At 44.6% G+C, this 27,329-nt stretch overlaps 1 protein-coding gene and 1 non-coding gene across 2 annotated transcripts in view; one reads left to right on the top strand and one right to left on the bottom strand.

Moving 5' to 3' along the window:
- The window catches only part of Tmcc3 (transmembrane and coiled-coil domain family 3), a 152,901-nt gene that overhangs the window by 71,271 nt on the left and 54,301 nt on the right, over positions 1–27,329 (bottom strand). The gene's annotated exons all lie outside the window — the stretch shown is intronic.
- On the top strand, positions 1,936–2,062 carry LOC127183844 (small nucleolar RNA SNORA40). The gene has a single exon (XR_007830088.1). It is a non-coding gene; the product is annotated as a small nucleolar RNA SNORA40 (small nucleolar RNA).

Raw genomic sequence — 27,329 nt, 5'->3', positions numbered from 1 at the left:
TATAGACAATGGCGTGTTAAGAAACACCCAAGGTATAAGGAAAAGATAATAGTGTTTTCCATCAAAGGGATGGGAAGACAAAAATTCTCTGAACAATGAGTGTTACTAATTATTAGATGCCATGTAGTTATTGAAGTTTGTGAACTTCCAATTATTTTACTGAGCACTTTTGATGAGACAGGCTGTCATTGATCCTTGTATCCTTGAATAAAAATAGTGGCATCCTGTCTAGTCTAAGAAACACTCCCCCTCCAAAACAAAACAAGACAACAACAACAAAATCCTCCTTACAGATCAGGACACAGAAGTAGGATCAAAGGAGGACATGGTCTCCTCATGACTCCCACTTCCCAGGGTGTCTTAGTATTGAGGTCTGATTTGTTAGAGAAAAACTATGCCTCTTATGAAGGAAAATATTATTCTCTTTCATCTCCCATTTTAATTAAATTATGCAGAAAGTATTCCCTTTGGGGAAGAGATTTATAAAACTAAAATCAGATATTTTCACCCAATAAGATTTAGAGAGAGAGCAAAAGAAAAAAAAAATCAGATTTTAAAAATGGACTCAAATGGCTCAAAGTAAATACATTATAATCAGATATATACTTGATAGCAAAATTTGAATATGTTTAGATTGGGGTCTGTGTGGGTTTGGAATAAAATAGCCCATAGGGAGTAGCACTATTAGGAGGTATGGCCTGGTCGGTGGAAGTTGGAGGAAGAGTGTCACTGTGGGGGTGGGCTTTGACGTATGCCCCATGTGGCTCACAGTTGCTTCTGCTGCCCGTGGATCAAGATGTAGACCTCTTAGCTGCTTCTCCAGCGCTGTATGTGCTGGCAGGCCACCGGGACAACAATGGAATAAAACGGAAACTGTAAGCCGCCCCAGTGAAATGTTTTCCTTTAAAAGCGTTGCCATGGTCATGGTGTCCCTTCACAGCAATAGAAACCCTAACTAAGACAGCTTCCCCCCCCCCCGCCCCCCCTTGCCTATTGCAAGCAGGAAGCTCCAATTTTAACTGCTTGGTTTATTGCCAGCTGCAAATGACCAGCCTTGCAGTCAGCTTCTGATATAGCGTAATCCATATGATGATCCGGAAATAATTTCCATCATTTATTTATAATCAGCAAGGATCTGGCATAGAAGCCCCAAACTTCCACTTGGCAATATCTTTATTAAACAAGGAAAACACACACAACAAAGTGGGAAGCCTCAAATGACTAAGCAGGCTGGTAGAGTCGCCTTCCAAAATTCCCGGTGCCTTTTAAAGCAAATACAGTGATTTCATGTTACAGATTCCCATGAGCAATGATACCAAAGAAGGTTCTACAGGCAGCCTTCAAAGGGTCTGGAGCTCGGCTCCAACGTTGCCTCTGTGTAGGCCTGAGGGTATGTTAACAAGAACAAAATGTATTTTGCCTCATCAAAGTTTAAAACTGTTGCTTTTGTGGAAGACCTTAAGATGAAAAGATGGAGAAAATGTTAGCATAACCAGGTATCTAACAAGAATACGTGTCTAGAAAGCATGAAGAATTCCCCAGAGAGCTGGGTGTGGTGGTGCATGTCTTTAACCTCAGCACTTGGAAGCCAGGGACAGGAGGATCTCTGTGAGTGAAAACCTGTCTCAAAACAAAACAAAACAAAACAAAACAGAAGCGTTTTTTGTTTGTTTGTTTTTAATATGGGCTGGAGATGGCTCAGTGGTTAAGAGACCTTGCTGCTCTTCCAGAGGACCTGAGTTTAATTCCCAGAACCCATCTTGTGTCTCACAACCTTCTTTTTCAGGGGACTTGACACCTTCTGAGGCACATGAAAAGATGCAGGAAAAACATCAAGGAGATAAAATAAAGTAAATATCCTTTTAAAAAGGTAAGCATTTAGAGATTTCTCTAAAGTATTGTATGTGCATGCGTGCATGCATGTGTGTGTGTGTGTGTGTGTGTGTATGTGTGTATAATTGATAGACAACAACACAAAATACAGGTGCAAAAATAAATCCTCTTTTGCAACCCAAAACTGAGTGTTCAGTATCCATTTTGGCCCGCATAAGAATGGTATACAAGACAGCCCAGAGTGATGGTGGTATTGATAATAAAGATAAAGTTGGATCTAAGAAGAAGAATTGGTAATTAAAAGAGAATCATTAAAACTGAAACACAAAAAGTTAACAACCCCATTAAGAATAGGTAAAGGGATGGGAAAGACATTTCACCGAAGAGGCAACTGAATGGAACATGAACACAGGACATTAAGTTGGACATCATCCGTTCTAATACCAATGCAAGGTAAAACCATAAGGTGATGTCACTACTCACTGACCAGATGGCTTAACTAAGAACTACTGACGGGAAATGTTGGCACAGGGGAAACCAGGTAATCCACACAGCATTGGTAGACCAGTTGTTTTGTTTCCTTGCTTTTTTGTTTGTGCTACTGAAGGTTGAACCCAGAGTCTTACACATGCTAGGCAGCTGCTCTGTCATTGAGGTGCAGCCCCAGCCCACTTTCCCAATTTGTTTTTGAAACAAACTCTTATCAAATTGGCCAGGCTGACCTTGAAGTTAACGATCCTCCACCTATAAGCCTCCTTGCCTCAGAATCCTTAGTAAGATCACAGGAATCCTTAGGATTCCAGGTTTATACCCCAGCCCCAGGAGTTTGGCAGGTTTTATAAAAGTAAAATATGCAAAACCAGCTGACCTCCTTCCTGGGCATTTATCCTAGAGAGAAGAAAATGTGTTTATACCGATCTACAAATGTTCACAGCAGGTTTACTGATAACAACAAAAACTAAAAGCAAGCCCAGTGACGGAACAGGTGAATAAACATCCATGTCACAGAACACACAACATGGAACACGCACATCACAGAACATGTCCAACAATACAGAAGAGCGAACTACTTTGCAACAGCGTGGAGGAGTCTCCAAAAAAAAAAAAAATGTGCAGTGAAAAACGCCAATCCCCAAAGGTTACATACGCCATGGGTCCTTTTATGTAGAATCTTTGAAGTGGTAAAATTAGGGGTCTGAGGATGAGTAGTTGCCAGTGGCTGAGACCTGAAAGGATGGCTGCAGTCGGGTGATGGGTTTAGTTACTGAAGGACCACATCAGGACTCCTCCCATAGTGATGGGACCATTCTGAATCTTAGGAGCGGTGGTGGGTAGAATTACGCCGGTAGTTAAACAGCCGAGAACTAAGTTGCACACGCAGAGATGTGTGCAGACGGTCCCGATTTATGATAGCCTAACTTACAACTTTTCCATTACAGAGACACAGAAGCAATGTGCATTCAGTGGAAACAGTGCCTGGAATTAAAAAAAAAAAGTTCATTTATCCACTTCCTGTGTGGGAAGCACATGCCATGACTGTGTGTGTGGAAGGCAGAGGGGAACTTGCCTGAGTCGGTTCTCTCGTTCTACCATGTGGATTTTGGGGATCAAATGCAGGTTGTCAAGCGTGGCAGCAAGAGCCTTTATCCACTGAGCCATCTCGGTGGCCCGTGCATGCTTTGAATTTTAATCTTCTCCTGGGCTAGCAGTTTGCAGCTCAATACACTCTAGCTATGCTGGGCAGAGACAGAGAGCCACACTGCCATGCCAGCCACCACATTATATCATTACCACACTTTACAATACACTGCAATGTTTGATGGTAAAAACAATTTTGACTTAATATTTTTCTACTTACTGTTTTGTTGGGGAGGATATAATTCCATTGTAAGTAGCGTATTACCGTGTAAGTAAAATTTGGAAAACTGAATAAATAGACGATTACACGAAATGTTACTATGGTATTTTATTCATACTCAAGTTTTTTTTTTTTTTTTTAAACAGGATACTACATAGACGCAAGTTAGATAAAGGGTACCTGTGATCTTTCAAATTATTCCTTACAACTACCTCTGGACCTACAGTAACCTCATAATAAAAAACTGAACTGAAAGATGCAGCTGTGATATCCCTCCAGCCCAGGATGTGGGGAAGGAGAGGAGCAACATGGTGGGGGAATATATGGATTCTTTTCAGGAGTTGGTGTCCACATGTACTCCCAGAGAAGTGGACCGGGTGTAGACACTCAGGACAAAGGAGAGCTTGTGTGTGTTGTTCATTGATGTAACTGGGGACATCTGTGTCTGGCCACACTGTATGCTGTGTCACAATCGAGGTCAACTAAGCACACTGAGAGTCAAAGGCAGTGTCCCCAAGTCACCAGTGCTATGCACGGGACCTGGCACAAAGCAATAACCCTATAAGGTTTTCATCATATAAATATTGAACATTAAGACCTGCTTTGGATCTAAGCATATGTTAAGCTTCATAGATTTGATCCAAGGACCTTACAAATCATTTTTTTAGTAAGATTTTTACATTACAAGGCTGAATAGACAATTCTATACTCTCTCGGCACCTCACTGGTTTGGGGCCCTGACCTTGGTCTGAGCTTTTGTTTTATATCACATATACACAGGCTGCTACAAAGTGGGTAACTCCTATCTCCTCGCCTCTTGACCCTGACATTTAGAAGCAAAGAAGTCAGCTGTCTGGCTGTAGCGTCTGGCTCTTGGCTATCTCCTAATGCCCTTTCCTAGAAGTTCATGACAATGTTACAAAAACAGAAGAAAAATGCTTTTCTTTGCACCAGGCACAGAATGTTCCATTCAGTTAAGTGTGGACCCGTGGCTGTGATGCTGGTTTGCCATTTCACACGGCCACAGAAAAAGCAGCTCTCTGGAGATATCTGACTTCCTACGTTGAGCTACCTAGGAGAAGCTTTGTTATAAAATCCCGTACTGAGTCTGCAGGATGCACTAGCTGTGTGCCAGGGACACAGTGCCAGCGACCTCACTTTGCGCTTTATTAACTTGCGTTGTAAGATAAGTATGGCGGAAGTGAAACCACTAAAGAGATGTGAAGAGATGTTTTCAATGGCTTAATCCTATGGAGCCTTCCTTGTCCACCTCCATCCTTGCTCAACTCTGTCTTCCCCGAGTCCTGCCAATATCTGTTCCTTATATCATTTCTGGGAGCAGAATGGGCTTCTGGAAATCAACAGTTTGGACCACAGTCTTGCTGCTCCTACATAGTAAGTGTAAAGCCTTGGTCTCCGTGCCTGTAAGCTGAAGGTGACAACCCTCCCTTCTCACACAGCTAATGAAGATGAGACGACACCACAAATCACTTAGGAAAATAAGGGTGCAGCACAGTTTGTGGGAGATGAAACCAAACCCAGTGCCCATCTTCATGAGACACCTCTTGCTCCTTCTGGTGAGAGCCCAAGGATTTATGCTGCGACCATGGCACCTTTTCCAACAAAGCAGGGTTCATGTCAGTGCTGCGCTTCATCTTCAGAACTGTCAGTGCAACTGGGAAGAAAACAGGAGCCCCCGAATCTGGACCCCGGCCAGCGCATGACCTTTCACCTCTGCCCACGCTGTTGCTACCATTTCAGAGCCTACAAACTGACAGCTATGAGGAAGGCAGTCTTCCCTATTCCTGACACACTTCTACCCCCTTCTATCACAAGCTGCAACGCCCACATGCACAACATTTCTTTTCCCTATACACTTTTATCAACTGATTCCATTCCTGGGAAATTGTCCCAGAGTAAGACAATACAGAAACAATTTATACCCAACTTCATCCATCATTTTTAAAAAAATCATTCTGAAAGGTTAGGGCATTGTTGGAAATTACCAGAAATGCAAAATGTGGCTACAGTTAAAAGCAACAACCGTATTTCTTTCAGTTCTCCCAAGATGACCCTTGGAGGTAATAAAAGGAAAAATTAATGAAAGATCCAAAGAAGATGCTGCTTAATTGTACAGCTCAAATTTGAATTTCTGCCTCCAACAAAGAAGCAGAAATCTATGGATTCTTCCTCCCCAATCCGACCCCCCACCTCCGCCTCTACCCACTTCCCCCAAGCCTCTTGACCCTTGGGATTACAGAGCTACTTTCCAGACATGCTCTGGTGAGGTCAGGCTTTCCCTGTTCCTCACTGCTCTCGTTTGATCTGTTTGTAAATGGAATCACTCTCTCTGCAAATCCAAAAGAGTGAGACTGTTTAAGACACAGCTGCTTAAAATACAGATTACCATTAGGAATTTATACAATCCATCAAATCTAAGCTCAGGAACATTTACTCAAAGTATTGTGTTTGAATAAGTCTGTCATTTAGATATCAAGATTAATTACATAACCGATTATTGTCCAAAGCTCTGATGCCCAGTAGAGTATGCGAGTCCCATAAGGCCGAAGAGCATGTGAGATGTTCCTACTGTGAGTGAGAGCTGGGTTTAAACTTTACTTAGTTTATACCCTGAAGGTCAGCACCAAAAAAGGAACATAAAAGATCATTAATACGGGCTAAATATCCTTTATCCAAAACGCTCGCAAACAGAAGACTTCACATTGTGGAATTTTTTTTTTTTTTTTTTGAATGTTTGCACAGGCATAATGAAATACCTTTCAAATATAAGTGTGAAATCCATCACATAGCCTGAAGGTTGATTTTGAACAATGTTTTTAATACATCTGCAGTTTGACTGTGCTCTACCATGTAAGGTCAGGTGTAGAGTTTTCTACTTGGAGTGTAATACACTATTTAAGGAGTTACAGATTTTTGGAACATTTTGGATTTTTTATTTGAGATAACCATTTCTTTTACATGACTACTACGTAACAATATAAACAGTACATTCCACTCTGATACACCTATCTAAATATAAAAACACAACTGACCAGGATTCTCTACACCTCATATAAAACATGAAAAACAATAGTTGCAAGCATTTTTAAAACTAGCATTATCCTTAGTTCTTTACCCTAGGTGATTCATGCCAAAATTAATACCCCTTCTTGTGATGGTTAGCGATAATCCCCTTGGAGATAGGCCTCTGGGGCTGTCTGTGGGGGATTATTTTGTTTAAGTTAAATGAGGTGAGCAGCTCTGCCCACTGTGGGCGGCACCATCCCCTGTACAGGGATCCCAGGCTATTTAAGTGCAGAGAGAGAAAGCGGAGCACTAGTGTGCATGCATTCATTGCTCTCCATCACTCTGGACTGTGGGTGTCAGCTCCTGTCCCTGTGACTTTCCTGCCATCGTGGACTATAAGCTAGAATTGTAAGCTCAAAAAACCTTTCATCCCTTCAGTTGCTTTTGTGAGGTATTTTATTATAGCAACAGAAAAGAAGCTAAGACACTTCCTAGGAAGCACAGTGTATGTGAAACTATTTGCGACGGCCTAGTTCATATTAAACAGTGCGCACAGCTGCCGCATTTCCTCCTGCTAGACTATCGTGTCTTTTTGAGCCGGAGGGCTCACACGTTTTAAACGTTTAAACTCCGTTCCCAGCGTGTGCTTCTTTCAGTGGAAATCCTTCTCTAAATGTTTGAGGATTTGAATACTGTGTATATTGATGTGCTTTAAACATCCATTTTTATGTACGTATAAACGAAAGTCTAAAACTAATATTGAGGTTTTCTGTCCTCAGGGAAGGAAAGATGCACAGTAAAACAGATGACAGTTCCCCTAAATCAGTCAATAGATAAAGCAGAACTCTGTCAAAAAAAAAGGCTCTTCCTAAAAGCTGACAAGCTTATTTCAGCCTTTGGTGAAAGGAAAAGATAACTCTTGGGTGGGGGTGGGGGTGGGGGTGAGGGAGCATGGTGACTAGGAGCTGGCAGGTGGCACCATCCTTATCAGATGGCTGGATGCTTTATCAGCAACAGTGACGAAGTTCACATAACTAGGAACAGGGATGTGGACCAATGAAGAGAGAACTCAGAGGGGACCCAGGCTAGTCTGGAAGCACGTGACAAATCAATGGGGGTTGGGGGTGGGGGAGGGGAAGTGGGGTAGAGGGGTGGGGGTGGGGAAACAACTGGTAACTCATGAGGAAGACTGAAGAACGTGGTAGACCACTGAAGATTTAACAGCAAGATAATCCAAAATGCAACCTTTTCATATCCAAGGGGTACACATCCAGTGCTCTACTATTGAGAATCCACTATAATTCCATCTGGATTAAATACTACATAGTTAGATATTGATATCCTTTGCTTCTACCCCATAATGGACATAAATAGGTCTACAGGAATGAAAAGAAACACAAGCTTATCCAAAGATGCTTATATACTTGGGTCTATAAACCTGTGGCTATTTATTATTTAAAAATAATATATGGGTGGGATAGAGACTAGATCGTTTGTGGGTTTATAAAGGTCAAAGACTTAGAACTGAGGTAGCAGCCACCAAATACACAGGCAGACTCAATGATTGCACCAAATATTTCAGAAAAAAAAAAATTGTACAGCTAAGTGCAAGAAGCTGAAATAGTTACTTCACAAATAGTGGCTGAGTGGGTCCGAGCACTGACTCCACAGAGGCATGTGGTTAGCTAAGCGAGCCTAGCTCAGTATTACCTCCACTCACCCTAACCTTTAGCAAAACTCCACATGCTAGCCACTCAGGCACTGAGTGCACTTAGCATGGCACCAGCCATCTCTGGGTGCACTGTTCTACATGCCACGCCTATGGTGGCATTTCTTCTTTTGTTCAGAACACATCAGGCACAGGCAACCACACACATTTCAGGTCCCACTTCTGTTAATTTACTTCCTGCACGGGTGTGGTGCTTCATTGTTTCCTAGAATTCCTGCCTCGTGTTTTCCTGACTGCTCCTACAGTGGTCTCATACACAGACCTCTGCCACACTGCTGTGGGCCCCAGGCTGGGACATGTACACAGCAGAAGTGTATTGTCTGTCCTGACATGGCTGTCCCTCCATACACACAAGTGCCCTGGTGTCTCTCACTGTGTCTGATTCCCCTTCTTAGAAGAACAGCCGTCATAGCAGCTTCAGATAAGGTTAGGTTAACTAGAGTCGGAGCGTGGTGGTGCACACCTTTAATCCCAGCACTCAGGAGGAAGAGGCAGGTGGATTGCTGTGAGTTCGAGGCCAGCCTGATCTACAATGCGAGTCCAGGACAGCCAAGGCTACACAGAGAAACCCTGTCTGGAGGGGAAAAAAAGATTAGGTTAACTGACTTATTTTAACTTAATTACCTCTGCACGACCCTAACTCCCAATGCAGTCACATTTAAGGTACTGGGGCTAGGCTTTCCAAGTGGGAGCATTAGGGTGACACAACTCAGTGAGTGACAGCACTTTCGTGATGGCTCACTTGGTAGGTACATGCTAGTTGCAGCCGTGCTGTGAAACAAGAAGCAGTGACAACAGTAAAGGGACCTAAACTTACAGAAAACTCCACAGCCCCGGGGAAATAATGCCCTGATTTCTTAAGTTGAAAATGGCTCATTTTGATTAGGAATCCTCTCCCCCCCCCCTCCCCCGCAACTTCTTCATCTAATTTGACATAAAGACAGTTACATAAAGAATCTCACTCGAGAGATAGCTGGAGACGTAGTGATCCAGTAAATGTCTCTGACAGCTCCAACTGAACTCTAGTTACGAGCTACAGTTCTCTCTGCACACGCCCTCTACATTAAACGCTCAAAAAGAGTGGATGGGAAGAGAGAGTGAGGGTGGGGGACGGGGAAGCCAGAGACCGGGTAATACCTTCTTGATTGAGAAGTTAAAAAAAAAAAAATGAACGCTGCAGCAATACTGTTGTGAACGAGAGGCAGGACAGCATGCTGGCTTGAAAGAGAGAAGAGGAGGGGGGAAAAAAAAGAAATATTATCAAGGTTTTTTGTTTGTTTGTTTTTCAAGACAGGGCTTCTCTGTGTAGCCTTGGCTGTCCTAGACTCACTCTGTAAACCAGGCTGGCCTTGAACTCACAGAGACCCACCTGCCTCTGCCTCCCGAGTGCTGGGATTACAGGCATGTGCCACTGAGTACAGCGAAATATCAAATTTTTATACTATTTTTTTTTTAATGAAAGATAATTTCTCTGATGGGACTTGGGGATAAATAAATGTGCAGAATCTCAGGATATAGCAAAGCAGCAACTGCCAGGCCAGCAACACTCTCACACTTGCTATAGATTTTTCAGACCAAACAAATGATGCCCGCCCTCCTCTCAGAGTCAAATCCTCTGTGATTCAAATCACATGTCAGCAAAGAACTCGCCAATCCGAGACTCTAGTGATACGAGTGTGTATCGTGCCTAAATAAATATATTTAAGGAGCCGTGGCCAGAGATGGAATTTTATAATTACATATTGATTCATATTGAATTTCTTGGCCTGCCTCAGAGTCTTGCATCTCTCCAGGATTGCTTTCCTGCCAATTCGTAGGTAGTTGATAGCAGTTTCAAAGTACCTCCAAAAACCGCATCCAACAGATGGGATTATTAAATGCTTCCTTGCAAACAATGATCCGTAGGAATGTTGCTGCCCACTAGCAGACAAAGGAGGGTGTCTCTGCTCTACTCTTGTTCCGATAAATATTTACATCCTTCAATGTACTCATTTCAAAACTGCAGGATATTGAGGTTTATTGCGCTTTTAAGACAAGTGCATGAGATTGTAGTGCTTTCCTGCTATTCTAATTAACTTGTTCTCCGAACAATTTATTGATAGCATGAAGAACAGGCTCAGCTTACAGTTGGTGCACGCTGTAAATTTGCACATCAAATATAATTACGACTTTGCTGCTAATATCCTATTCCACGTTGGAATGAGTCACTTATTTATATCTTTTCTAAGATTTATTCTTATTACTATTATTAGTGTGTGTGTGTGTGTGTGTGTGTGTGTGTGTGTGTGTGTGTGTAAGGGAATGCCATATGTGCACCAGTACCTGAGGAGGCCATAGGAATGTGTCAGATCTAGGGCTGGAACTGCAGGCAGTTGTGACGAACCTTATGTGGGTGCTAGCAACCACTCTGGGATACTCTGGAAGAGCAGGAAGCTGTCCTAACTGCTGAGCTATCTTTCCACCCCCTATTTACATAGCCTAGAATCTTAGGACTTTCTAGAATGAATGATGTGAACAGTGTAGCTTTTTTTTTTTTTTTAATGTGGAGAAACTGAGGGCCAGATATGCAAAATTACATGCTACCAAGTGACAGAACTTGGAGGGAGGAGGGAGGATAAGAGAGAGGAGACAATGCTGGTTTTGTGGCCATTGCTGGGCAGCCAGGCTAGGCTATGTACTGTCACAGACATAGACTGGCACCCAGCCTTCTTGTCACCATTGAGTGGACACTGAGCTGGGTTAGCAATCTTGCCCACTTAAACTTCCCACTGCCCCCCACAAGAGATAGGGTTTCTATGTATAGTCCTGGCAGCCAGGAACTCTCTTTGTAGACCACACTGTCCTTGAACTCACTGATACACCTGCCTCTGCCTCCTAAGAACTGTGATTAAAGGCGTGTGCCACTACTTCCCGGCTTAATCTTTTTTTTTTTTTTTAATTAGATCTGTTCATTTTATTGTGTGAGTGTTTTGCCTACATGTATGTATATGTACCATGTGCATGCTTGGTGCCCATAAAGGTCACAAAAGGGCATCGAATCCCCTGGAACTGGAATTATGAAGGCTTTGAATCACCATACGGGTGGTGGGAATTGAACTTGGGTCCTCTGCGAGACCGAGTGCTCTTAACTGCTGAACCACTGGTCCATTCCCAGAACTTGCCCCTTTTTTTTTTGTACTGAGTAGCTGATTTAGACTAGAATCTGCTGGATACCACAGGCCAACCTTTTCCTATTCCCCTGCACTTTCTAAGAAAGTAAATAGACCTGAGTTATATTATTATGTTCAAAAGTATAATAACACCATACATTAGATTCAATGGCTTCTTGTAAACCCTTGCTTTTATTTCCTAACTCTCCAAACTGAGTTGCTCCTGGTTTCTGCTTTGGTAGCATGATCAACGTTTAATTAAAAAAATATGAGTGGATATGGCATTGAGTGTGATCAAATGAAATCCTGGCTGCCCGACCTGACTGGCAGTGAGAATTCCACGGACTTATGGCTCTTTCATCTTGAATGCGATTATTTAAGTGAGAATATAGCATCTCCTTTTCAGCCTACCTTACCTGAACAATAACAACAACCACAACCACAACCACAACAACATGTCTTGAGTACATCTTACATGTCTCCCACTCTACTCACGGAGACACAAAAAGGTAGAAGAATCGGCTGGTGGCAGAGACAAAAAGTCAAGGCCGTCTGGACATCAGAAGGAAACCTTTTTATTGTGTAGCACTCCCCAGGCTGAAGCACAAATGCATACAAAAAGTGCAGGGTATACGTTAAAAACACATCAAGCGTGCTAAGACAGAGCCGTAGAATCTTGTCATTTCATACAACCGGGCGTCTTGGTTGAGAAGCATTTCATCCGACTGAGAGCTGCTTCCTGATTTCTGTGGTCCTACTAATTAGAAACTGTTTTATTTGGCAGGCAGAGGAAACAGTTTGCCTGAGACAGTTGGGAAACTTACTTATCTACAACTATTAAAGACGGTGGGCCATAGAGCTAATGAGACCTAATATTCCACATACACTGACCCAAAGTGCCGTAGACACAAAAGCCATCCTCAGCCTCCCACCATAGCTAGCCCTGCTCCCCCCCACCCTCCCCGCGCCAGTCTGATAAGTCTGAATTGTAGGGGGGATTGGGCAAGGGTCTGACCTGTTACCACTGACATAGAAGTATCTTAAAGTGCTAGCGTCACTGCTATTCCAAGCAGCCAGCGGAGCAGGCGACAATGGCTTTCAGAAGGCAGCAGGCAACACTCATCAGGAGACTGTGCTCTCCTCACATTTAATGAACAATTTCAGAGTCTAAGATTAAAGCTGTTTTCCCTTAATAATGCTCAATTTTCTCTTGAATCAGTGAGAAAACCCAAGTCAGCCATAGGTCACCCTTACCAGAATGCAAACTGGGAAAAGCAAGGAGCCTCTTTTGTTTTTGTGTCATTATGTCCATAATTAGGCAGTGGTGTTGCTTTCTTCTTCTTCTTCTTTTTTTCCTTTCTATTCTCTTTTTCTTCTTTTAAGAGAACACAAAAGTCAGGCACAAAGGCCTTGCTGTAGTTTGGCAACCTAGGAGCTGGCGGGGCCTCTTATTAGTCTTTTGTGCTCTCAGCTAACCTCTCCCAGGTGCCAAGGGTATATTCAGTAAGTCAAACCTACTTCCTTCAGCATCTTAGACGATGCCTTCTGTATCCTGGCAGAAACACGCATTTCCTGAAGGAAAAGAGCCACATGTTCCAAAGGGAAGAAACGCTGGCAAGGCCTGAGCACATCCTACCCCAGTGGAAACTGCAAACCTGTCCCTCATCTTGTAGACATTATTATACAAACACGCCAAGATCACCTCCACCAACTCCACGGGAATATCTTTGCAGCTTCAGGTGACAACTTCAGGAACGGGGGGGGGGAATGAATTTTAGATTTGCAGGTTCGCAGCTGTGCTGTCTTCACTGGCCAGACTCAAAAGAGCCCAGTATACATGGCTGCACTTCAAGAAACTGTTTGCAATATACCTAATGGTTTATGGAGTCAGGGCTTTCCTGAACATGACCAGGGAAGACGAAAGCCACAAACAAGGCCAACATATGGTCACAAGATCATGTGATCTCCCTCATCCTCTTATCTCACTGACTTTTTTTAGAAGTCTCATATTTTTTTTTTTTTTAGTGGTCCGGTTCAGACAACTAGTGTTTGTTTTCTTTGCTTATCATAGAATGGGCCACCCAACCAATGAGAACAGCAGTTTCAGTCTTCATGCAGTAAGCACTTATGAGACACCTGGTTATTTACATCAAAGCCCAGACAGAGCAGCCAAAGGCTACTGAGTAGGGGCTTCCTGCATCTGGCCGTAGCTGTGCTGTAGTGCGCAGCGGCTGAACGCGACCATCAGCGAGGGCCGCTGACCAACATTGACCAGGACCGAACAAGTGTGGTGTGAATTGAACTGGGGGAGAAAATAAGGAGTGTAAGCTAGACACAAGATAGGGAGGCGCTAACCAGAGTTAGGGCTTGGAAGGATTCCCCTCCCCCACCCCCATGCTGTGCTTCAGGTATGAACTGTCTCCTGAAGACTCTTGTACTAGAAACCTGGCCTCCAGGCTCACGGCACTGAAAGGTTACGATGGTGAGATAAGTCTACTAGGAGGTGCCTGGGTCATGACTATCCCTGTAAAGTTACCTTGTATGTCTCTCCTGGACCTGCACTCATTAACCCATTGGCTTCCTTTACCACAGCGCCTACAAACCCCAGGAGACCCGGGCATTCCACTGCAGTCAGAAACTGCTTCTTTGCACTTAGGAGTGAAAGTACTGTGTTCCCCAGAGTTAATGCACTGGTCTCTGGGATGGGGTTAATTGCCGGGAGATCGGGTTGGTATCAATGAATATGAGCCAAACTCTGCCCCGGCTCTAATTCTTCTCTTCCCATGTCTGAGGCATCTGCCATATTGTGACACTACCCAGATGCCCCTGCCAGACGGCGGGACTACATGGGTTAAGACTTTCTAGCTACCCACCAATCTCACAGCCCAAATAAGTTCCTTTCCTTTTTAAAAATTTTCTTAGCTTGTAACCTTTGATCTTGTATGTATGATATTTTTCCTAAATGTGTGTGTGTGTGTGTGTGTGTGTGTGTCAGAGACAGACAGACAGACAGACAGACAGACAGAGAGACAGAGACAGAGACAGAGAGAGATGCATACCTGGTACCTATGAAGGGCATAATGAGGCATCGGTGACCCTGGGAATGGCACTACAGACAGCTGCAAGCTTAGCACCAGGCATTAAGCTATAACAACACAACACAAACCACACCAAGCTATTTAATAATAAGACATCGCTTAGGAGTAAGTGTAGGAAAGGCAGAAAGGCAGACAGGGCACGAGGGACACATGCTTGAGAAGTCCACATACGTGGAAGTCCAGCTACGTGTAGCTGGAGAGGGTAAGGGGATGAGGCTGAGGGAAAAGGAGACCGCCGGAGAGCACAGCAGCCAGGGTACCTATAGAGTGTGACACCACTAAGGCCATCAGACAACATTCCCTAAGCAAGGGCTCCTACGTCAGACCGACACCGTTAAATTTATAGTTGTTTTACATTGCTCTGGCTGCATTTTGGGTAGAATTAGATGACCTGTTAGTTTTCCCTCTGACAGAAATAAAAGATCAGGCGTATCTATGTTCTACACCCAGTCCTCTTCCTCTCCGGCCGGTGAAGCTCCTCTACGTGTAGCAATCCATGGTGCTCGGGATAGCAGGATGCCCACAGACAAACCACTATCCTGAACCAGACAGAAGGAGACTCTCTGTGACTGAGGGATGCTGGGATGTGCATTGTGGGAGGGAGCAGCGCTCTTTATTCTGGGAACCGGTGCTCTGGCAGTAAATGCTGGCAGGAAGCCAGCTGTCTTTGGGTATTTCTCCACTCCCAGTTCTGCAATCCAAAAGCACACCATTCAGATGCTCCCAAACTCCCCCACCCCCGCACCCCTTTTACCAACAGACAAGGCTGCCTGACTGTGAGCAAGGCACATCTTTCGTCTTTCTTTCCGCTGGTCCCACACAGCTCTCCTTTGTACGGAAGATGATTGGAAACCCAAGCTGCAGCTGGGAAGGCAGAGAGTGTGCTACACAGGCAGGGAGGGACTAGCTCTGGGCTAGGCAGGAAGTGAGGGAGGCTCAGGTGGAGGGCTGCGGGAGGCCCCTACTGCATGCTCTACACAGAGACATTGGTGACCCTGTGGACAGGAGGTGTTAAAAGAGGCACTCAAGCACTGGTTTGGTGCTGTCTAGTGAAAGGTGGGCCCCAGAGGATCCACAGGGGTGTGGAGGGTTACGAGCATGTGTGCCCACATCAGTGCACACGCATGTGTAGTGGGACATACAAGTTAAGTAAGACTGGTGGTCAGGAGAGAGGTAACAACAGGGCATTTGGTGGGGGCGGAGGAGGGAGCTGCAGAAACATAGAAGCTATTCTAAGACACAGCTATGACAAGGAACAAGATGAAAAGTGAGACGGGTAGAGAGAAGGCGGTTGGTGCTCCCATATCTTAAGGTCCTTGTCTGAACCGGCCAGCTTCCGGGTGGCCCACATGTGTTACTACCTCACTTCCTTTGGTCTTTAAACATCTCAGCCAATGGGTGGGGATTTCTCTGATCATTTTCTGCTAAACTGCACCCTTCATCTATCCCTCCCCCCCCCCCCACTTCTCACTTTCTAAACCTAGTAACACCTTGTATGCTGTATATTTTGTCACGGGTATATATTATTACAAGTATGTATTCACGGAATACATAATATAATAATTACGAAAATATGCACTAAGATATGTTATGGTATATGCTATGCCACCGATGGCCGACGTCGTTGACCTGTGGTTTCACTTTCAGCAATTTCAGTTACCCATGGTAAATCATAGCCCAAAACACTTAACGGAAGATTCCAGATACGGACTATTTGTAAATTTTAAGTTGTGTGCCACTCTTTTGTTTTGTTTTTTGGAGACAGGGTTTCTCTGTGTAGCCTTGGCTGTCCTGGGACCACTTTATATACCAGAGATCCGGCAGCCTCTGCCTCCCCAAGCGTTGGGATTACAGGCATGTGCCACCCCCCCCCCCGGCTGTGTGCAACTATTAATGTGATAAAAATCTTTGCACCATTCTGCCTTGTCAGTCAAATACACAAACTGTCTCTCTGTTCCTTGTATCCACTCTGTATATGCTACTTGCCTGCTAGTCACTTAGCAATCATCTCAACAATAGGCTGTGTTTTTATTAAGTAACCCTTATTTTATTTAATAACACTCCCAAAGCAAAAGAGTTGTGCTGGTAATTTTATCATAGTGTTTTCTTATAGTTCTATTACCATGATAATCATTATCAGCCTCTTGCTGCCTCTAATTTATAGGTTGAACTTTCCCATAGGTACTTATGTATAGGCAAAACCAGAACACATAGAGTTCAGCACTGTTTACAGTGTCAGGCATCCAGTAAGCGCCCTGGAAGAAATCCCATCAGGTACAGGGGCTCTGCTGTGTATACATTATCATCTGACATATCTATATAGTAATTATCAAAATTTTACACCCACAAATGAAGCCACATGCTAATTCTAATTGTGCTTGTTTCTATATTCTTAGAGCCAAGTACATTTTCTGTTGTGAAATATACTAATATGCTTGTAGGATGAATGCTTTTTAAATATTTCTTTTAAAAAAAAACTCATCTTTAAAATTAATTATTCTGGGTCAACATACAAAGCAGTGGATTGCACTATGGCGTTTTCATCTATGCACTGCCTTACACTTCATTCTCCTTTACTCTCCCCCCACCCCACTGTCCTCCTCTGTGTTTAAATACTTCATGATAGCAACACAACAAAGGAAATGGAGAAATAAAATAAAGTTAAAAGCACTGACTGCTCTTCCAAAGGACCCGGGTTCAATTCCCAGCAACCACATGGCAGCTTACAACTGTCTGTAACTCTGAGATCTGACACCCTCACACAGACATACATGCAGGCAAAACACCAATGCTACGTACAGAAAAAAAAAAAGAGGAAAATACCGAGTCCTGGAAGCAAAGGCATAGCATGTTTGTAAGAGCAGTTCTTCCCTTGCCGTCACCATGGCTAGCACTGAGCTTACTGCCTCCTTCAGACCGTCTCATTGAGACCACCCAAACATCACACGAGGAGGTAATTCAGAGAAACTTTGCAAGGCCTTGATGGGCACTAAATCTCGCCAAAGAGAGAAAAGAGTAAAGGGTGCCCAAAAAACTGTTGATGGGGCTGGAGAGATGGCTCAATGCCTATTGCTTCTGCACAGGACCCAAGTCTGGTTCCCACACCCATGCCAGGTAGCTCACAGTCCCCTGTAACCACAGTTCCAGAAGATCTGACACTTCTGGATTCTATAGGCGCCTGCACACATGTGCACACACACTCAAACACGCATACCAGCCCCACATGGCCACATGCATACACATGATTTGAGGAAGTGAAAACAAATCTTTAAAAACTGTTCACCCACTTGGTATTCTCCTGGGGACCCTGGGTGACCATATTGCAAATTCTCAGATTGGAGAAGACTGAAAAACAAGATGGACCGGTGGTGAGGAAATGTATGCTCTCTCCATGGCTAGAGGTCAGGAAAAAGTGGGAGAGAAAAAAGTTGGAGATAGCAGGTCTAAATAGGAGGGAGTGTGTGTGTGTGTGTGTGTGTGTGTGTGTGTGTGTGTGTGTGTGTGTGTGTGTAAGGTTTTATTTTATGGGAAGGAGAAATGGTCTGAATTCCTAAAACTAACCCTATAAGTGTACTTGCCTTGGGTGAGCACTTGGCATTGAGAAAGTATTCATTTTCCTTGCTTCCCCCTTCAAAGAAATACAGATTTTTGCCTAGAACTTGTGTTTTTACGACCTTAGTCATGTATAGAATTTGCTTGCTACCTCCTGGAAGATGGCTAAATCTACAGAAGGGAGTGTAAGTGGGTCACCATGACAGAAAGAAGAGATGGCCTATATATGAGAAAGTGAGAAATCTAGGCTTTAGAAAATGAATCAAATTTATAGGCAGGTCACCTGCCTATAAATCCCAGCACTGGGAAGGCTGAGGCAGGAGAATTATGAGTTTCAGGCCAGTCTGGGCTATAAAGTGTATTTCAAAACAAAACAGATAGTGGGGTAGTGAAAGAGGCTCAGAAGCCCATGGCCTCGCTGGCTGCTCATAGCCTAGCTGCCACTTGGCTTTGTCACCTTGTATGGTTTAACCTATCTTTCTGTCAGCATCCCTTATGCATAACAGTCATCTTGTCTGTCTTAGCTCTGGAAAGATTCAGATAATACTGAACAAGTTGAAGTAGTTTATACGAATGCAAGGTATGCTAAGTATTTGCTGTGACTGATGGTGGATTAGAGGGTGGCATTTATTATATAATGCCACGCAAACATTCAGGGATCGACTCAAGGTTATAAAATGAGTTCAACCCTCGCTTAACAACGGCAAGCCTCATATGTACATACAGTTGTATACATGCGTGTAAAATGCGCGGAGCAGTTTAAAGCAGGACCAGGCATCTGCAGACAGCCTAGATTACATACACAGTAAGATTTTTTGTCTCAAAGAAATCATATGTTAAAAGACCTGCATATTTAATGTTCATTATTACAACTGGTGCAGTTGAAACAGATTTACTGAGAATGAGGTTAATCCAGGCCTAAGCACGGGGCCACATCTGCCCTCTGGGAAATACTCAAATTGTGATACACTTTCAATTTGCACCGGACCCGGCATCAAACCAATCCTATACCCACATCCTGCTCCACAAGAGTTTCTGATCTATGCATCCATGAGCCAGCCAGTCTAGTCCAAGGACCAGCTGAGCTTCAAGACTCTTCTTTATATGCTTCCCATGTTGGGCCTTGCTGAGGTAAAAGCACATCTGGCTGAACCCAGTGCTGGTTCCCTAACTGTCCACTGGGCATGGAGACACAGATACAGCTTTCTCTAGCCAGACAGATATAGTCAGGAGAGAACCATTAAGTCTTGGCTTTTTTTCCCTTTGAGTTTTCAAGACAGGGTTTCTCTGTGTAACCTTGGCTGTCCTGGAACTTGCTTTGTAGACCAGGCTGGCCTCGAACTCACAGAGATCAGCCTGCCTCTGCCTCCAGAGTGCTGAGGTTACAGGTGTGTGCCACTGAGCCTGGCTGAGTCTTGACTTTTTTTTTTAAAACCCCTTTTAATTTTAAAACAGCCTGTTCTTGTCCTTGAGCAATCGCTGTTCGTTATAAACATGGAAACTGGTGAAGGGGTGATGGATGAAGTGTCTTGAAGACCAAATGCATCAGGTGGTTGGTTCACTTACACAACACTCTGGGCTCTGGGAACCTCTGGGTGGGAGTGAATCGGTCCTATTTCCAAGCAGGTGACAGTGAAAACCACCTGTGAGCACATGTAGTTGGTGCGCCCTCTTGTATCTCTCTATAGGATACCGGGATTCTTCCTTCTCCTGCCCCTACCTCATCCTGCAGTTAGAGTCCTGGGCTTCCCGGGTCACACCCAAATGAGCATCGTAAGGCTTATGAGACTCCAGTGTAATCTTGTCACCGAGTCCCCCAGGATAGGAAAAGAAGAATCACAATGAGATTGGGTGTGTGTAGCGGGACACACACACACACACACACACACACACACACTCATGTTGTTTTTGTGCCCAAAGCTGAGGGTGACTACTGGATTACTGTGGCGACCCTCACTGGCTCCTTCCGGTGGCACATCCATGCTGGGAAAACTGAGACCAGGGAAAGGTCAGTATAGGAAGTGGTTTTGGGTCAGGCAGTGTTGCCTTATACAGCAAGGGTTATGCAAGTTTCCCATCTGCTCTATGGGTTTCTGAGCCCACATATCCCTTAATATTCTACAAAACTAATTCACAGACTTGAAATGGTCGCCTGAATTTGAGCAAAAGTGCCTTGGTACTTGGCGCTTGGTACTTGGTGTGCATTTATGGAACCAGCCCTGGCTGGTTCTTCCAGGCGTGCTCTTTCTCACTGCTTAAGCCCAGCAAAAGGGCTTTCAAGTCAGGTCAAGAGTGGCAATTAGCTTGTCCTAACTGCATCACGGGTCTAAGAACAAAGCCCCGAGAGGCAGGCGGTGCAGGCTTGCAACCCCGTGAAATGAACCCGTACAACATGAACAGCGCTCTTTCTGACTGTAGGTAGCCAGCACCTGAACTATAAAAGCCTGACTCTGAGCAGCTGCTGGATCTCACGGGAGTGGCAAGTCCCGGGGGCTTTTTCCAGGTCCACTGTGGCTTCAGTCAATGACTTTGGGGCTTTCTGATTTCTGGTGGACAATAAAATCTCACTGAGAGACCTGAGACACGGTTTGAAGGTTAAGACCATGAGGCTAAAAGGCGAACTAGATTTGGTCAGCCTGAACTTCAACTCTACCCTACTTTTGTGAATGGGATGAGTTGCATAACATGACAAGATTGCGTACCTCAATCTTGCGTGGCATGGGGATGCTATCAGCCTGCAGGTATCCCTAATGGGACCCAGAATGGGAGGATGCCAGTAGGGAGCTTTAGAAAGAGCACTGGGTAAAAGTTAACTTGCTGCTTAGTGATCCCAATTAGCGTGACTGCTACTGTTGGCTAGTCATAGCTTAGAGTTTCTAGGAGCGCCGTTTTTTCCATGTGCACCCCTCCTTAGGGAAGCTTAGGAGTGAGCGCTCTTCGCTCTGCTCTTTAGAACTAACAGAGAGTGTAGGCAACTACGCTCTGTTTGCTTGTTTGTTTGTTTTTTGGCTACTTGACACAAGCCCTAAGCCACCTGGGAAAATGGAACCTCAAAGGAGACAATGCCTCCGTGAGATGGGCTGGTGCACAAGGCTGTGGGGGTGTTCTCTTGCCCATGGTAGGGGATTTGACCCCCAGGCAGGTGGGTCCCAGTTCTATAAAAAAGCAAGTGAAGTGATCCACGATGAACAAGGCAGTAAACAGCACTCTTTCACGTTCTCGGCTTCCATTCCTGCCTCCTGGTTGTTGCCTTGAGCTCCTGTGCTGAGCTAAATCCCCTTCCTGATTGGGAAGTAAAAACTAAAGAAGCTCTTTCTTCCCCCAAGCTGGTTTTGGTCAGTGTTTGTGTGTGTGTGTGTGTGTTTTTGTTTGTGTGTGCGTGTCTGTGTGTGTGTGTTTGCGTGTGTGTTAATCACAGCAACAGAGAAAAAGACTCTAACACTTCCAGCTGGAGAAGGAGCAGATGCGAACACAAGAGGGGAGGCCGCAGCGTGAGAGCCACTGGAAACGTGGCAGCTTCTGAGGTTCCCAAGCATCTCAGAACAGACGTTGTCTTCACGGACGCTGCCTCTGACTCATGTTAATAAGCTGAAGGTCCTTTGTCATTTACGATCCTAGCCGGACACAACAGTGACGGTTTTCAAAGAAGAATGAGCAGCTTGTGTGTTACTAGGTACAGATGCTTAGGCTTGTCACGTGGGATGAGGATTTAACAAAGAGCAGGTGTGGCACACGCCTTTAATCCCAGCACTAGAGAGGCAGAGGCAGGCGGATCTCTGAGTTCAAAGACAGCCTCTTCTACAAGGTCAATTCCAGGACAGCCAGAGCTACATAGTGAGACCGCGTCTCAAAAAGCCAAAGTGGTGAGGTGGAGAAAAAAAGAAAGAAAGAAAGAAAGAAAGGAAGGAAGGAAGAAAGAAAGAAAGAAAAAGCATCATGGGTGATTGGGCAATCCTGTAGCTTGTGCTTTGTGAATCAATACTTTGGCTTTAAAAAAAAAGATCAGTAGTCGTCAGCTTAGAAATATTTATCCACGTAGGTTTGCTTTCAACATCAGAAAACCACCAACCCCCTTCACTTCTCCAGAGCTACTTTTTCCTCTTTTTAAAGTCCATGTACATGTTAAGCTCGCTCCTTGGGTTCCACAGCAATGGGCATATTATATTTATTTTTTATGGCTTATTCTAGGGATAATTTTGAAGCCACCTTTTATTCTTTCAGTTTCTGACAAAGCACCCAAATGGTTCCTGTGGCGTCCCTTCTTGTAGTTGGCTTGGCATGATTTTCTTTAAGGCACGCCAGTATCTAAACATGGCGCTGCCAACCCTAGGACCCAGAAGCCTGGCTCCCAAGTACTCCTGGCAAACTCTGAGGCATCTTTCCCAAACGGCTGTGGTCAGAATGGCGTGTGCTCTCAGGGAGACTACACTGCAGAAATAGCCGTGGTGTCTGAAGCTGCGTGTGGCCGCGAGCCTGCGTCTAGGGGTCACGAATAGTTGAGGTGATTTGTGTCAATCTGCGATACAGTCTTAGCAACAGTATCAGCGTTGTATAAATGTGTGACACTTCCCCATCCCCCTGCCCCCACCTCCCAGTATAAAATCTGTCCCCGAGGGTCCAGGGCACAGGATTCAGGAACCGTGTAGTTGCAACTACTGAATCTGCTCCGGATGGCTAATCCGAGCAGACCTTCTTCTTTCCTGAGGTTCTAGCAATGGCAGCATAGCATTTATGGCCAACATCATAAACTAACCAAACTGCGTGAAGTTTATATCCCAGCTCTGCTACTGAGCGGTGACTCCTGGGCAAGTTACCCACCTTTTGAAAGCCTCAATTTATTCTTCTCTCAATGGTGTAGGTAGAAAACAACTTCCTTTCCTTTCTTCTTCTTCTTCTTTTTTTTTTTTTTTTTTTTTTTGTATCCATTTTTGTTGTGTTGGCTGGAGCTTCCAGAGTATAAGACAAATTAACAAAATTGTATAATATCGAATATGGGTTGTATAGAACACAGGAGCCTCCCTAAGGAAGAAACAATCAGATCCCAGTGACTTTTTGAAAATAGTTTGCTGAAAAGTGGGTAAGAGGTCTGAGATAACCCCAGGGGAATGCCCTAAAGCCTGTCCATCTGGCTTCTCCCAGGTCTAACCTTATCTTTTGCAATAGGATGCTCCCCTTAGGACCTGGCTCAGGGAAGAGCTGTGGAGGAAAGGCCGTTCTGACCTCCACATTGCTTTTTTGTTCCTTGAGTCCTTACAGCTTAAAGCAGTTTACCCAGAATCCCACCAGCCCGGGGTTTAAGAATAGTGATCCACCCAGGAAGTATTACATGAGTCTTTGCAACTACTGCTAGCCCAGTGACTAAGCCAGTAACAGTTGTAGGCTTCTGCTGGAACTATGGGGAAATGCTTGCTGCTTCGGTGTGTGGTGATAACCTAGTAGATATGCAGGCTGGACACCACCAGAAGCCACCTGAGGACCAGTGTCCCTGGGCCATCACAGAGGAACAGGAACTGAGGAGCAAGTGGGCTTAATGTCATTGTGTGAGACTCGATCCAGCCTTTCCTGGTCATCTGGTATGGGAGTTTGCAGCGACTGTGGGCTACTCAATTTCCTTTCCTGCCTGAGCTGGTTTTATCTTCTGCAAACAAAAGAATACTGTCTTCACTTTACGAATGCACAGCACACATGCCACACATTCGCCCGGCGAGAGTGCCCATGTTAGCAGCTGTTAGCATTTCGCAGGCAGTGTAGTGGGAGGATTTGATCCAAGCATCCTCAGACATGGCTCTAGAGGCCCAGGAGAGCGTACCATACCGTGGACACCATGGACTGATGGGCTTCCCAAATCCCTGCTAATTTAAAAGGATATTTAAAGCTGGGGCCTGATTTATTTGTAAGTGGCTTACAGCTCAGTGTGGTGCAACAGAAGAGGAAATGAAGTAGGGCTTAAAACCCTTATAATGACCCTGTCATGTACAAAATAACCCTCTGGTATCAGTGCAGTTCTCTCAAGCTTCCAGTGATGAGGTGGAAGGCCAAAGAGCCCGAGTTGCCCAAGAGCGTGGAGGTGTTCACCTTTAGGCACACTCAAGGACTTAATCCAGTCTCTGCACTCTTTGTTCTAAGCAGCTATTGTGTCTACAGTATTTCATACTCAAAACCCATAAAAGTATCTTAAGATGCCTGCAGGGGTGGGAGGAGGGAGAGCAAGAGACTCTTTGAAATACTAATCACACATAACAAGTTAGGACACCTACACAGATGCTCAAACCAGTGGTTTTCTGTTTGGATAAGCACTGGACCTATACATAGCCTGGAAGGACATCAATATACCTTCCTTAAGCAAGATATAGCAGTGAATTAAAAAGAAAAAACACCACCATCACCACCACCAGCACCAGCACCACCACCACCACCACCACAAACCAGGTTACATGTTGTTTAGTTGGTTTAGTCAATGACTGATTAGTGAGTTTCTTTTTTGTTTCTGAGATACGATCTTGCTTTATTGACCAGACTGGCTTTCAACTCAAAAATTTCCCACCTTGCCCTCCTGAGTTCTGGGATTCTGGGTGTGTACCATCTTGCCCTAGCCAGACTGATGCATTTTTTAAAAAAAACATTTGAGACAAACTCTTAGCTTACAGGATCAGGAGGTTGAATTAGGGTGTTCTGTTGGGACTAAGGTAGATGGTGGGAGCAAGAATAACCTTTCTTTTTATCTAGTGAAAATAGATTAAAAAACTAAAAGGGAGACACAGAATAACAGCTTCTAACAGCCGCTGGGGCATCAGTGGCCACAGGAGGAACACAAAGGAAAAATGGCTAACTGTGCATGAAGGTGCATAAGAACTTTCTGCAAAGGCTCTGGAAATTTTTTGAAAAGACATATCTTGGAAGAGCCTGAGAAAATTGCATCTGGCCAGAAAAACCATCATTTAGTCTGCAGTGGATACACAGGACCAAGAGGCGTTCAAGGCCAGAAAATCATTAGCTCTAATGTAGGATATCCTGTAAAAACACATTATAAACCCTCTGGGAAACATCATTAGCTGAAAAGTTATTTGTAGTCATTGTTTTTAATGTGTTTTTTCCTTAGCAAATTCAAGTAATCCAAACACTACACAAAATATACTCGGTGTCTAACTCAAATGACAACAATTGGTACAACTTGTAAACCAAGGTCATTGGATCCATTGTGAGAGGAAAACACCAAGGAGAAGAAAAACTGTACTTGGTCTTGACAGAAAGACGGAGGACATCGGTGCCTCTTTCTTTATTGTTTGCCAAAGCAGCCGCTGTGTATAATCATGATTTTGAAGGGACGAAGTTCTAGAAAGTGCTTCAAAGGCCCCATCCCTGTCGCCCTTTCTCCCACAGAGCACACGCATCAGCCTCCAAAGCCAAGACCATCATCTCCCAACATGGCCTTGGCTGTTGTTAAGGTCGGTCGCTGCCAGGATCCCCTTGAGGGATTCCGGCCAACAAGGCATCATCGCCAGGTCCAACCTCCATACAGTTCTGAACAACTCAATGTCCCAAACCTGTCCAGTCTGCCCCCGGCTCCCACGTTTGTCATCAGTGAAGTCTTCTCTATTCTCAAACTTAGGGCATTTTCTTTATTTTCTTACTCCAACGGAAGCCAGGCCTTATCTGTAGACATCACTTCCTGTGGCCTCAGTTAGTCCTGGGCTCTCCATTGTCAATGGTTTTCCTGATCGCTGTATCCACTGACTTTGAAGCACTGTAGTCTTCAAATAAGACCACCGGCTCCTTAGTTGTTCTTGTTGCATTTTCAAAAGACACTCCCCCCAACACACCCTGTCACTTTATCTTTATCCTTTGATGATTTGAGAACCAGACTCTCTGTCACCTTTGCTATCATTTCTCATATCTTAAAACACTTGGTGATTAGAACCCCCACAGAGGAGCTTCTCAACAACCCTGCTCCTAAGTCCCTTGTCTACCCTCTTTAAAAAAAAAATTATTTATTATTATGTATATAGTGCTCTGCCTGCATGTACACCTGCAGGCCAGAAGAAGGCATCAGATCACATTATAGATGGTTGTGAGCCACCATGTGGTTGCTGGGAATTGGACTCATGACCTCTGGAAGAGCAGCCAGTGCCCTTAACCGCTGAGCCATCTCTCCAGCCCTCTTATTCTTCTCTTGTCTTCCATCCTGTCTCAGCTTCCTCCATAATCATTCTACGTCATTACCCAAGGCCACGCTGTGTCCATCATACATTTCAAGCTTCCTCCTGGCCATTGCTTTGCTTAGTTTCTTCCTAATCAAGGTGTCTTAGTCAGGGTTTCTGTTGCTTTGACAAAAACACCAGGACCACAAAAGCAAGTTGGGGAGGAAAGGGTTTAGTCAGCATAGACTTCCATACCATAGTCCCTCTCTGGAGGAAGTTAGGACAGGAACTCAAGCAGGGCAGGAACCTGGAGGCAGGAGCTGATGCAGAGGCTATGGAGGGGTGCTGCTTACTGGCTTGCTTCACATGGGTTGCTCAGCCTGCTTATTTATAGAATCCAGGACCACCAGCTCAGGGATGGCACCCCACATCTGGGCCCTCCCTCACTGATCACTAATTGAGAAGGTGTCTTACAGCTGGATCTCATGGAGACATTTCTTCTCTGATGACTGTAGCTTGTGCCAAGTTGACACAAAACCAGGCAGCACACTAGGCAAGCCTGGAACACACTAATCTCATAGTATTTGCACGATTACCGAGATCCTCTGCTTCTTAGGCAGTTTACCATGGTTCATTTACTGTCAACTCCCTGCCTCCCTTTTCTTTCACAATGTGTGCCAAGTGAAACCTTATAGATTAAGCCTGATGATCCAACTCCTCTTACTCTGTGTTGCACCCACACAGCTCAGCACGCTAAGGAAAAGATCGTACCTACGAGGCTCCTTCCAAATTAAGGACCAGAAGCCAGGAGTGTCAACTGCGATCACGTCACATTCCCCGGTTCTCCGTCTCCCACTCTCCTGGGTGGTTAGTTCATGTTTGTGCAAATTAGCCTGTGTTACTCTAGCAAATGCTGAGGTAATGCGCCTACATAGATGAAAGGGT

This window comes from Acomys russatus, chromosome 31 (genome assembly GCF_903995435.1).
Source record: "Acomys russatus chromosome 31, mAcoRus1.1, whole genome shotgun sequence".
NCBI lineage: Eukaryota > Metazoa > Chordata > Mammalia > Rodentia > Muridae > Acomys > Acomys russatus.
The sequence above is the reverse complement of the archived record's forward strand: the minus strand, read 5'-3'. Positions and strand labels throughout refer to the sequence as shown.